This window comes from Lepidochelys kempii, chromosome 7 (genome assembly GCF_965140265.1).
Source record: "Lepidochelys kempii isolate rLepKem1 chromosome 7, rLepKem1.hap2, whole genome shotgun sequence".
Taxonomy (NCBI): Eukaryota; Metazoa; Chordata; order Testudines; family Cheloniidae; genus Lepidochelys; species Lepidochelys kempii.
In genome coordinates, this window is record NC_133262.1 from 92908110 (window position 1) to 92922531 (window position 14422).

The window sequence follows — 14422 nt, forward strand, 5'->3', positions numbered from 1 at the left end:
GCCCAAAACTGGACACAGAACTCCAGATGAGGCCTCACCAATGTCGAATAGAGGGGAACGATCACGTCCCTCGATCTGCTCGCTATGCCCCTACTTATACAAGTACTTAGTACTTTCTTACGTAGCTAGTTTCTAGTGTCATTGATTTCTATGTTTAGAAATTTGTAGTGAGTGGCATAAACAAATGGAGTCTCTTTTCATTTTCCTGCCAAATATTTCCTCCCTAAGAAAGTGGTGCCAGATCACGTAGAGATGTGACCAGACTTTGTCTAAGGTCATCTTGTATATATAGTACTTTGACTCTAAACTATGACTATAATCTAATCTGATAACTAAAAGCCACACACCCCCAGATTCAAACTTGTGCTCTTGCACAAAATCTTAACAGCATTTTAACAGGCTCCTCTATCAACTGATTGCCACATCTGTCACCTGTAGCATACAAATGAGAAGTTATTCTGCCTTAACATTAATGAGGTCAGTTATTAAGGTTTTGTGCTAGAGCACAAGTTTGATGAAGTTGGGGTAGATACTGCTTTTTGCTGTTATCAGTGGTGGTGTAGGCAATGTGAAAGTGGCAAGGAATGCAGGAGACTTTAACTTTTCACAGTTTTGAGTGGAGGGAAGTATTCTGGTGCAACCTTACCTGTCAAAGTAACGCACATTGGAAAAAATAATCTCAACTATACATACAAAATGATGGGGTCTAAATAGCTATTACCACTCAAGAAAGAGATCTTGGAGTCAGCATGGATAGTTCTCTGAAAATGTCTGCTCAGTATGCAGTGGCAATCCAAAAATCTAACAGAATGTTAGAAAACCTTAGGAAAGGGATAGATAATAAAACAAGATATCATAATCAGGGGTCACCTAATGAAATTAATAGGCAGCAGGTATAAAAGAGACATAAGGACGTATTGTTTACACAACGCACAGTCAATGGGTGGATCTCATTGCCAGGGGATATGTGAAGGCCAAAAGTATTGCCTGTTCTGTTCATTCCCTCTGGGGCACCTGGCATTGGCCACTCTCGGAAGACCGGATACTGGGCTGATGGACCTTTGGTCTGACCCAGTCTGGCCGCTCTTATGTATAACTGGGTTAAAAAAAGAATTAGATAAGTTCATAGAGGATAGGTCCATCAATGACTATTAGTCAAGATGGTCAGGGACACAACCTCATGCTCCAGGTGTCCCATAACCTCTGATTGCCAGAAGCTGGGACTCGGTGACAGGGGATGGATCACTTAATAAATTCCCCTGTCTGTTCATTCCCTCTCTGTCAGAAGACAGGATATCTGGCTAGATGGACCACTGATCTAACCCAATATGGCCGTTCTAATGTCACTAAACTAAGCTTTTTTTGGTATCAAATTTTTAGGTTTTTTGTTTATATGTAGGAATGGTATATCTCACTAGGTATGTTCTCAGGGTCAGAGGGGAGATGATAACGACTGAAATGCAACACACACCCTTTCTGAGATGTTGCTTAATTTACAGAAAATGATTTTCAGTTACAAATGTTGCAGGATGCTCATTGTCTGAACTAAATAAACCAGTTTATTTAAAAAAAAATGAAATGTTACCTGCACATGCCCTCACATGGGTCAACATCAGGGTTTGAACCCTGGACTTTCCAAGCCTCAGACTCTTACCACTCATGGTGCATAAGTAATTGTTAGCTTCTGTTTAGTAACACAACGGAAAGATGACTTGATACACACTTTTCTAGTGGGTTACACAATTATTTGGTAGGCATCAGTAGCGTAATGGAGAGCAAACAATTGTGTAACCCACTAGAAAAGTGGGTTCTGTCCCTGGCTCTTGGAAAATAGTTTAGGTTTAGGGGGTTAGCAATAGCCAAAGCATAGTCAATCCTATCTGACAGGCAATGAGTCTGACTTGGCCTGTTGTGTTGAGTCCTAGCTTCTATTTCTGATTGTGTCTGTGACATTGTGTAACCTCTCAACTTATTTGTATAGAGTGATGTATCAGTTCATGCTTGACTGCCATCTGAGATTGGGGTTCAGGCTTGGTTGGGTGAGGTGCATGGGAATATAAACCACAGAGAGTTGAAACTTGAACTCAAGGTCTCCTCTTTCCTAACTCAGGAACTTTGCCTATGGCTAAAGGGACATTTGGGGGAGAGGAGGTGTGCCTGTCTCCCTTCCTGCCTCCATCCCCAGTAGAAGATTACCTGACTAGATACGCTGAATCATCACCATTCAATGCATTAAATTCATCATGATGCATTTCTTTTCAATTATGGCGAAAGAGCATGATACAGACAAACACTACATACTGGTATTTATAAAGGATATTGCATTAATTAGCACATGAGGAGCAAATCCCCAATCTCAGAGTATTTTACATTTCTTCCCAAAGGGGTTTAAAACAAAAGTGAGACAATCCAGTGAGAAACTTCAAAAAAAGGGTGATTTTAGAACTCATTCTTTCTGTAGCCATTGAATTCGCAACAAACTGCTTTGAAAGATTCAAATAGTAGATTATATTCCATTTTTTGCTAGTTGAGATTTTTACAAAATAAAGTTTCTTAGAACTCCTGTTAAACTGAAATCTTCTGCCGCCTCCTTCCCTATTCTGTTGTGACCAGTAGCAGCATAATTAGCTGGGCTGTTGCTTCATAATCAGCATATCTGCTCTCTTCCTATTTTCATACATTCTGTTTAGACTTAAAATTTGAGGGGGATTGATATTACTCCCTACAACATTTGCCTTTTCTCCAGAAAGGAGAAGACACTTCATAGGTCCTCGCTCTCTCCCTCAATTCTCTATAGCCCATCACTAGTGCTGAAGATTTTTAAAAGAAAAAACTGGCAAATTAATTATATTTGAGGATTCAATGACACTTGACAGCTGAATACAGGTAATGGAAGGTGCTTGATAGGGATTAAGGTTATTCAGTCCTTACAAAAATGAAATGGGAAGCAAGAAAAAGAGACTCTCCATTTTCCAGATGATTCCTCTGAAGCAAAACGGAGAAGCATTTACTAAGTTTAAGGTTGCAGAATAGTTTCCATATTCACTTCTTTTCACACACTTACCAAAATATTCTTTTTTGGACTGAAATTTCCCATGCTTCGTCTTTTATCACAGATTAATTTTATTTTTCCTTTGGAAAGTCTAAACGAAATCTCCTCAGCAGTTTAATTTACAAGTTCCACTTGATTTTACAAGTTGATCACCTCCCCACATATATTTTCCTTTTTTTCTTTTTTTTAATTAAGTGTAATTAAAAAAGAAACACTTCTACAATACTATATTAAAGTTGTAAGACCAAACATGAATCAGGAAATTCCTAACGTTAAAGTTGCTCTGGCAAAATTAACCACTATGTTGAGCACACAGTATGTTCTCTTCCTCTTTTTTTTATGTAAACCTTAATAGTTTTGCTTTTGTTAATATATACCATAAAGTATACATCACATGCAACAGGACTGAATTCACATTAACTGAACTTTTGGGATCTCTTGACCCCATTGCTTGATTGTGCAATCTTATCAAGCATTAAACTTTTTGTTTATTTGATCTTCAACAGTTTGCAATAGGCATTCCATACACACTGCAATTCTCTCATCTCTGTGTTTTTGCAGTTCTGAATCTGAAGACATAATTATTTGTCATATTGTAGCTGTGTAAATGTACTGCCTGATTTCACCACCTCCTCTCCAGGACATCACTGGAAAACACAAAGGCATCCAAATTTGAATCTTTCATGGTGAGACAGTATTCCCAGTTTCAGTATTCTTGCTTCTCAGCGTTGACGTTATTGCTTTGGGGTTTTGTGGGGGGAGCGATTTTGGAGAGGGTTATACCATGGATTGCTAATTTTATATGCCATAAGCATGCAAGGCACATCTAATTATACATTGTTAGCATTAATTCTTAAAAGGTGTGTCAGGAAAAAAGATTTACTTCTTACACAGCACTACAAATTCCTTAGCAATTTCTCTTAGCTGTCATTACATTCAGTATTAAATCTACATTCTTTTCAGATTAATACTGCCTTTCACAATCTTCAAGTGCTATTTACTGTCATTCATAATAGTCCAGACATGTAAAGTGATTAAGAAATGCAAGTTTTCATTTATGAATTATTTTTGTACTATATGTAAGTCTAAAATCTTGAAAGTCAATCAGCAATGCATAACCAGAACTCCCCAAAGAAGTTCGAAGGTACTGAAGAAGACATCTGGGATAGATAGAAACCTTCCTCTTTCCACGAAATCCAAGTAATATATTTTGAGAAAAAAGCACATTTAAAATGCTCTTAAATAGATAAAATCTGTAAACCTGTGTAAGATCCTTATTGTGACCATTACCATAGTATTAAAGTGCCTCATAGTCTAATGTATTTATCCTTGCAAAATCCAATGTGGTTGGGGAAGTACTGTCATCCCCATTTTACAGATGGGAACTGATGGACTGAGAGATGTCGTATGTTTACACTGCATCTGGGAGCGTGCTTCCCAACACAGGTATACAGATGTGTTAGCTCTGCTCAAGCTACAGTAATGTGCCAAAAATAACAGTGTAGGAGGATATGGTAGGTAGCACAGACAGCAGCGCAGGCTACTCACTGAGTACAAACCCACTTGGGCGGCGTGTCTGTCTCTCCAAGCTGGGAAGCATGCTCCCACCTGCAGTATACACATACCATAAGTGACTTGCACATGGTTACACAGAAAGTCTGTGGCAGTGCAAGGAATAAAACCCTGGTCTCCCAAGAGAGTGTCCTAACCATTGGTCCATCTTTTCTCTGTCTATAGCAGTTATACATCTGCACAGACAAATGTCATGCCCTAAGCATGGTACAGTTTTCATCCCAAATGCTGCCCCCTTTCCCACATTCGTGGAGGGCCGTTGCCACACAACTTCTTCCTTCCCACTGCACACACCACTGAGGATGCCTGGGAGTCAGCAAAAGGGAGACTGCAAGTGCGTGGTGGCCAGTTGTACAAAGGGCGCTCCTGATTTTACCCCATTCAGTAACAATTCGGCCTGGGCAATAAGAGAGGCTGAGGCCAGAGAATCTCTGTAGTGGAATAGAGGCTTTTCAGGGTATCTCTACACTGTGAAGTTGTCGTCAAAACTTTTGTCTTTCACGGGTACTTAAAAAAGCATCCCTGCGAAAGACAAAAGTTTTGCCAACGCAAGTGGCAGTATGAAAGTGGCTTTGTCGGCAGGAGCACTCTCCTGCCAACAAAGCTAACGCCGCTCACGGGGCTGGAAGTATTTTGTCAGCAAAAGTGCCAACAAAGAGCGTTTACACACGCTCAGGGGTAGCAGGTTTGTAGAAATTTTGGTGGTGTCCAGAACCCGCCCCCCCCCAACTCTGCCCGCCACCTGCCTAAGGCTCTGGGAGGGAGTTTGGGTGCGGGGAGGAGGTCTGGGGTGCAGGCCCTGGGCTGGGGATTAAAGTGCAGTAGGGGTGCAGGGTGCAGGCTCTGGGAGGGAGTTTGGGTGCTGGGTGCAGGCTCTGGGCTGGGGTGGGGGTGCAGGAGGGGGTAAGGGATGCAGGCTCTGGGCTGGGGGTGGGGGTGTAGGAGGGGGTGAGGGGTGCAGGCTCTGGGAGGGAGTTTTGGAGCAGGCTCTGGGCTGGGGCTGGGGGTGTAGGAGGGGGTGAGGGGTCCATGCTCTGGGAGAGAGTTTGGGGATAGGAGGGGTGAGGGTTGTGGGTCTGAGAATGAGAGGTTTGGGGTGTGGGAGGGGGCTCAAGGCTGGGGTAGAGGATTAGGATGCGGGGCGATGAGGGCTCTGTCTGGGGCTGGGGTTGAGGGGTTTGGGGCGTTGGAGAGGCTCAGGGCTCGGGCGGAAGGGCAGCCTGCCCTGCTATTAGTGAATGGGGGGCACTAGGACCTTGCAGCAGCAGTTGATGCGGGGAGCCAGCAGAGCAGAGTCAGCATGAGCTGCAGGCTCTGGGGCCAGGGGAGGTGAGCGGGGGCAGCAAGTGGGCGCCGGGGAACATTCGGGGGAGGTGCGGGGGGGCGGCAGATGGGGCAGGGGGAGAGACCTGGCCCCAAACATCGGTGGAGCCGGGCCCCCGGGCCCTGAGTATTGCTGGAGCCCGGGCGCCACAAGTGTATAAAACTCGCCGCCCCTGCACATACTGACTTTTAGCGACAAGGCTATGTTAAGACAGCCTTGTCGCTAGCCGCGGTGTGGTGTAGACAAGCCCACTGCGCCTATTCCGAGGTCTTTCCAGAGGAGTCTTTTCTCTCTCATGCACTTCACCAGCATCTAGTCCACACTTCTAAAATAGTCAGCTTTAGATTTCAATGGTGAACTTCAAAGGAAATAAAACAATTCCATTGTTGAATACCTACATTAACCAGGCTAAGAGATTTCAATACAATAATTTCAAGCTAACTCTCCTTTCAAGTTAACAAATCCTTTACAACTGTGTCCGTTTAACTCCTGCACCACTGTAAATCCTGATAGTTACCCGCATGGGGCATGATCAGCCCCACCACTTGGGTATGTCTACACTATGAAATTAGGTCGATTTTATAGAAGTCGATTTTTAGAAATTGATTTTATACAGTTGGTTGTGTATGTCCCCACTAAGCGCATTAAGTCAGCGAAGTGTGTCCTCACTACCTTGGCTAGTATCAACTTATGGAGCAGTGCACTGTGGGTAGCTACCCCACCGTCTCCGCTGGCCACTGGAATTCTGGGTTAAGTACCCAGTGCCAGATGGGGCAAAAACATTGTCGTGAGTGGTTTTGGGTACATGTCAGTCACCCCTCCCTCCCTCTCTCCCTCCGTGAAAGCAATGGCAGACAATTGTTTCACATCTTTTTTTCCTGGGTTACCCGTGCAGATGCCATACCATGCAAGCATGGAGCCTGCTCAGCTCACCGCTGCTATTGTGAGCATTGTAAACACCTCGTGCATTATCCTGGAGTATGTGCAGAACCGGGCTAAGAGACACCAACCAGTATGAGGAGGATTTTGATGAGGACATGGACACAGATGTTCCTGAAAGCATGGGCCATGGCAATTGGGACATCATGGCGGCAGTGGGGCTGGTTGATACAGTGGAACGCCGATTCTGGGCCCGGCAAACAAGCACAGACTGGTGGGACTGCATAGTGTTGCAGGTATGGGATGATTCCCAGTGGCTGCGAAACTTTTGCATGCGTAAGGCCACTTTCCTTGAACTTTGTGAGTTGCTTTCCCCTGCCCTGAAGCACAGGAATACCAAGATAAGAGCTGCCCTGACAGTTGAGAAATGAGTGGCGATAGCCCTGTGGAAGCTTGCAACGCCTGACTGCTTCCAGTCAGTTGGGAATCAATTTGGAGTGGGCAAGTCTACTGTGGGGACTGCTGTGATCCAAGTAGCCAATGCAATCATTGACATTCTGTTATCAAGGGTAGTGACTCTGGGAAATGTGCAGGTCATGTTGGATGGCTTTGCTGCAATGGGGTTACCTAACTGTGGTGGGGCGATAGATGGAACACATATCCCTACCTTGGCACCGGGCCACCTTGCCAACCAGTACGTAAACCTCAAGGGGTACTTCTCAATGGTGCTGCAAGCACTGGTGGATCACAAGGGATGTTTCACCAACATCAATGTGGGGTGGCCAGGAAAGGTGCATGACGCTCGCATCTTTAGGAACTCCAGGCTGTTCAAGCAGTTGCAAGAAGGGACTTACTTCCCAGACCTGAAAATTACCATTGGGGATGTTGAAATGCCAATAGTTACCCTTGGAGACCCAGCCTACCCCTTGCTCCCATGGCTCATGAAGCCATACACAGGCAGCCTGGACAGTAGTAAGGAGCAGTTCAACTATAGGCTGAGCAAGTGTAGAATGGTGGTAGAATGTGCCTTTGGATGTTTAAAAGTTCACTGGCGCTGTTTGCTGACTAGGTTAGACCTCAGCACAACCAACATTCCCATTGTTATTGCTGCTTGCTGTGTGCTCCATAAATATCTGTGAGAGTAAGGGGGAGACTTTTATGGCAGGGTGGGAGGTTGAGGCAAATCGCCTGGCAGCCGATTTTGCGCAGTCAGACACTAGGGCGATTAGAAGAGCACAGCTAGGTGTGCTACACATCAGAGAGCCTTTGAAAACCAGTTTCATGACTGGCCAGGCTATGGTGTGACAGTTGTGTGTGTTTCTCCTTGATGCCAACCCGCCCCCTTTGTTGATTTTAATTCCCTGTAAGCCAACCACCCTCCCCCCTTCAATCACAGCTGGCAAAGAAAATAAAGTCACTATTGTTTTGAAACCATGCATTCTTTCTTTACTTATTAAAAAAAAAAAGGGAGATAACTGATAAGGTAGCCCTGGTGGGGTGCGGGAGGAGGGAAGGACAAGGCCACACTGTTTATTGTAGCCACGCTACAAATCAAAACTGTTTGAATGACAGCCTTCTGTTGCTTGGGCGATCCTGTGGAGTGGCTGGGTGCCCGGAGCCTTACCCGTGGCATTCTTGGGCATCTGGGTGAGGAGGATATGGAACTTGGGGAGGAGGGCAGGTGGTTATACAATGGATGCAGCGGGGGTCTGTGCTCTTGTTGGCTTTCCTGCAGCTCCAACAGATGCTTCATCATGTCTGTTTGCTCCCCCATTAGCCTCAGCATTGCTTCCTGCCTCTGCTCTTCGCATTCACTTAATGCTTTCCTGGCCTCTGCCACTGAATGCCTCCATACATTCAGCTGTGCCCTACCAGTGCAGGAGGACAGCATGAGCTCGGAAAACATGTCATCATGAATGCATTTTTTCTGCCTTCTAATCTGCGATAAACTCAGGGACGGAGATGATAGGGGGAGCATAGACCATTCGCTGCCATGCATTGTGCTGCAATGATTCCAGGCTACTGGCTTGGCGTGTTAAAGTGTCCTACCATGGAGGACGAAATAAGGCAGCCCTCCCCAGAAACCTGCAAAGGCTTTCAGAGTACCTCCATGAGAGCTTCATGGAGACGTCCCTGGAGGATTTCCGCTCCGTCCACAGACACGTTAACAGACTTTTCCAGTAGCTGTACTGGCCGCAAATGCAACCCAAGGCAGGATTTCCAGGGCAAATCAAACATTAAACGCTATTGCTTTTAAACCCTGTACTGGAGTTACAAATGTGCACTCACTAGAGCTGCCTTCTCTGGCTTCAGGGTCGGGGATCCCGCCTTGGGAGGGTATTGGCTCCAGGGTGATGAAAAGGTCTTGGCTGCCAGGGAGAATGGATTCACCACTTGCCTGCTGCGCATTCTCCTCCTCCTCCTCCTCCTCTTCCTCATCCACAAAATCCTCCTCCCTGTTGCGGGAGACTCCCCGCTTGCAGGTGTCCATGGACGGTGGGGTGGGGTAGTCATAGGGTCCTCTCCTAGAATGCCATGTAGCTGATCATAGAAGCGGCATGTATGGGTCTTTGACCCGGAGCGACCATTTGCCTCCTTTGTCTTTTGGTAGGCTTGCCTGAGCTTCTTAACTTTCACAAAGCACTGCTGTGTGTCCCTGTTGTAGCCTCTCTCCACCATGCCCTGTAAGATTTTGGCAAATATATTAGCATTTCTTCTTTTTGATCGGAGTTTGGCCTGCATAGATTCTTCTCCCCATACAGCAATCAGATCCAGTGTCTCCCTTTCAGTCCATGCTGGAGCTCATTTGCGATTCTGGGGGAACTGCATGGTCACCTGTGCTGCTGAGCTCGCCACGCTGACCAAACAGGAAATGAAATTCAAAAGTTCCCGTGGCTTTTCCTGTGTACCTGGCTAGTGCATCGGCATTCAGAGTGCTGTCCAGAGTGGTCACATTGGAGCACTCTGGGATAGTTCCCGGAGGTCAATAACGTCGATTTGCGTCCACGCTTCCCCAAATTCGACCCAGCAAGGTCGATTTTAGCACTACTCCCCTCGCCGGGGAGGGGTACAGAAGTCGATTTTAAGAGCCCTTTAGGTCGACGGAACGGAGTTGGTTGTGTAGACACATTAATTATAAAATAGACCTAACGCAGCTAAATTCGACCTAACCCTGTAGTGTGGACCAGGGCTTAGAGTCCAACAATTAAAGTTATCCACCACAGAAAGTTGATTGTGTTAAGCAGCCAAACAAATGTCTGAGGAACAAGATTATTACTATGCTAACCATGGACTACATGACACACTCTTAGAGCAGGGCTCATGCTAGGTGTCATGGCACAGTCAAGCATCTGTGTGTGGCATCTCCCTTTTTTCTGATAAGCATGAGCTGTGTCATGACAAACGGCATCTTACATTTTGTATAAAAAATTGTTATTCTTGTGTGCACTTACACATGATGTAGTAAAAGTGTTAAAATAAGCCACATATTTCCTCCATCCAGAAAGATGACACTTTAAATTCTGCCAAACTTGTCATAAGTGTAGTTCTCACATCACTCATATTTAATTTTTTATTTTTTGTTGAGAAAATTCTGAGTGCTCATCTGAAGAAAATGGATAATATTGGAATAAGATTACCTGAGTGACAAAATATCTCATTTTTCCGCCATTAAAACTACAGATATCCAGACAGGAGTTACACACCATCTCAGATATATGAACCATTTCCATCAGTCGACTGTTAGGATGTGTATTCCTGTCATCCAGGAGATCCTGCATTCTAGCTGAAGTTGTAAGAAGCCCCTGCCCTCCAACTACCTGTGTACCCACCAGGTCACAGAACAATTTCTCCAGCTGATTTGACATTTAGATTTTTTCCCCTCTTTTCTCTAAACCTCCTGTTTTCTCCATATTTTCTTAAAACCTTAATGTAGACTTATGGAGTCCCATTTAAGTAACTAAAGATTGTCCTTTATAGTACCATGTGGTATAGATAGCTTTCTTGGTAGCTATTATGCCATCCAGTTAAATCAGTGAATTTCAAGCCCATCCACCCTCCACTTGCAATTTTTCACAAAAACAAGGTGGTTCTAACATTCATAAAGCACTTTCACAGTTTCATATTAGTCAAATTATTCCTCTGTTTCTCCTCATGATTACTTTAGTGATTAGCAAGAGAGTCAGGCTTCATATACTGGATGTGGAAGGAGTCCTCAATCTTCTCTTAAACAAAATTGAGTCCCTTAGAGAGTTCACTGTTTATTTTATAGACTGCTCTCCAAATGCTAAGGAGTTGTTTACACATGAAAATTAATCCAAAGTAAAGTAGGATGTGAATTTAAAGTGGATTAACTATTCCTGATTAACTCAATGTGTGGCTATTCTTATTTCATAATAGGAACACTTTCTTCCAAATTAGTTTAATCAACTGGTTTAAATTAATTCAGAATAAGATTGTCCGTATATGGAGTTATTCAGGAACAGCTAACCAGGAATAATTCCCCACATAAACAAGCCATAAAGGTTAAAGCAGTCTCAGTCCAAGAGCTGTCTGAATTGATCCATTTTTTTGTTTGTTTTTTTTTTAATTCAAACCTGTTTTAAACAGGGCTGGGTGTTAGTACCAGACGCTGGCATTTACTCAGCAAAACACCTCACAGCATGCTGCCATAATGGGAATCTTTCTAAGGCTGCCACTTGGAAGTATGCTACATACTTTTACTCAGCAGTATTATGTCATTGGTGGAGCTAAATTGGCTGTATGTCTTTAAATACTAATGTAGTCTTCTGCTTTGGAATTGCTCATGTGGTAATGCTGAGATAATACTGACTGGAGTTCTCTGAAATTCACGCATTGCTTCTGCACACCTGCATTTGACCCACTGTCTCCTCCAGCCTCGTCTGAGTCTTATGCTAGAAACTGATAAGGAGAGAGAAACCAAAAGCATTTGGGACTTGGATTTTTCAGAACTTGCTGCAATTCACAGGTTAGTGGCCACATGCCTCCCTTGTAGCCAGCTGTTTGAATAGGCGCTCATACAGCTCACGATCATTGTGGTAGGATCAGCAGAGAGAAGACATCTAGAGATCTCTGGTTGCTGAGAAGTAACCTTTGTTAAAAGGTTTCAGAGTAACAGCCGTGTTAGTCTGTATTCACAAAAAGAAAAGGAGTACTTGTGGCACCTTAGAGACTAACCAATTTATTTGAGCATGAGCTTTCGTGAGCTACAGCTCACTTCATCGGATGCATACCGTGGAAACTGCAGCAGACTTTATATACACACAGAGATCATGAAACAATACTTCCTCTCACCCCACTGTCCCGCTGGTAATAGCTTATCTAAAGTGATCATCAAGTTGGGCCATTTCCAGCACAAATCCAGGTTTTCTCACCCTCCACCCCCCACACACAAACTCACTCTCCCGCTGGTAATAGCCCATCCAAAGTGACAACTCTCTACACAATGTGCATGATAATCAAGTTGGGCCATTTCCTGCACAAATCCAGGTTCTCTCACCCCCTCACCCCCCTCCAAAAAACACACACACACAAATTCACTATCCTGCTGGTAATAGCTCATCCAAAGTGACCACTCTCCCTACAATGTGCATGATAATCAAGGTGGGCCATTTCCAGCACAAATCCAGGTTTTCTCTCCCCCCCCACCCCCATACACACACAAACTCACTCTCCTGCTGGTAATAGCTCATCCAAAGTGACCACTCTCCCTACAATGTGCATGGTAATCAAGGTGGGCCATGTCCAGCACAAATCCAGGCTTTCTCACCGCCCCCTTTTTTCCGGGGGAGACACACACACACTCACAAACTCACTCTCCTGCTGGCAATAGCTCATCCAAACTGACCACTCTCCAAGTTTAAATCCAAGTTTAACCAGAATGTCTGGGGGGGGGGTAGGAAAAAACAAGGGGACATAGGCTACCTTGCATAATGACTTAGCCACTCCCAGTCTCTATTTAAGCCTAAATTAATAGTATCCAATTTGCAAATGAATTCCAATTCAGCAGTTTCTCACTGGAGTCTGGATTTGAAGTTTTTTTGTTTTAAGATAGCGACCTTCATGTCTGTGATTGCGTGACCAGAGAGATTGAAGTGTTCTCCGACTGGTTTATGAATGTTCTAATTCTTGACATCTGATTTGTTTCCATTTATTCTTTTACGTAGAGACTGTCCAGTTTGACCAATGTAAATGGCAGAGGGGCATTGCTGGCACATGATAGCATATATCACATTGGTGGATGTGCAGGTGAACGAGCCTCTGATAGTGTGGCTGATGTTATTAGGCCCTGTGATGGTGTCCCCTGAATAGATATGTGGGCACAGTTGGCAACGGGCTTTGTTGCAAGGATAAGTTCCTGGGTTAGTGGTTCTGTTGTGTGGTATGTGGTTGTTGGTGAGTATTTGCTTCAGGTTGCGGGGCTGTCTGTAGGCAAGGACTGCCCTGTCTCCCAAGATTTGTGAGAGTGATGGGTCGTCCTTCAGGATAGGTTTTAGATCCTTGATGATGCGTTGGAGAGGTTTTAGTTGGGGGCTGAAGGTGACGGCTAGTGGCGTTCTGTTATTTTCTTTGTTAGGCCTGTCCTGTAGTAGGTAACTTCTGGGAACTCTTCTGGCTCTATCAATCTGTTTCTTCACTTCCGCAGGTGGATATTGTAGTTGTAAGAAAGCTTGACAGAGATCTTGTAGGTGTTTGTCTCTGTCTGAGGGGTTGGAGCAAATGCGGTTGTATCGCAGAGCTTGGCTGTAGATGATGGATCGTGTGGTGTGGTCAGGGTGAAAGCTGGAGGCATGTAGGTAGGAATAGCGGTCAGTAGGTTTCCGGTATAGGGTGGTGTTTATGTGAAATTGTTGAAATCATGGTGGAATTCCATGGGTCTCGTCCCCTAAAGCCCCTACTCTACTTGCGCTATATTGATGACATCTTCATCATCTGGACCCATGGAAAAGAAGCCCTTGAGGAATTCCACCATGATTTCAACAACTTCCATCCCACCATCAACCTCAGCCTGGTCCAGTCCACACAAGAGATCCACTTCCTGGACACTACAGTGCTAATAAACAATGGTCACATAAACACCACCCTATACCGAAAACATGCCGCTGCTTCCGGGAGCTGCGGGGAGCAAGCCCCCAACCCCACTCCCCGGCAGGAGCTCAAGGACCAGATTAAAACATTTGAAGGGCCAGATGCGGCCCCTGGGCCATAGTTTGCCCACCCCTGCCTTAGAGGATATGTAAGGTGCAATGTGAATTAAGAATTTTAAAGATGTAATGCTGTGTGTAAGGGCTAAGTATTTTATTGTGTGTTTATATTTGATTTATATATTTTAATACCATTATGTCTTCTTTCATTATTCTAGCTAGAACAAGAGCCTTTTTAAAAAACTAAAGAATATCAGTCTTGAAGAAGAATTTACAGAATCCATAAAAGAAAGGCAAACAGGTTACAATAAGAAATGCAAGGTTCAGCAGCCAAACAATCTTAATGCTGTTCTATGCTGCCACCACTCATTAACCACACAAGTATGATTAAAGCGTTTCAGTGTTTTTAGTCCAAGAATAATCAAATCTTAT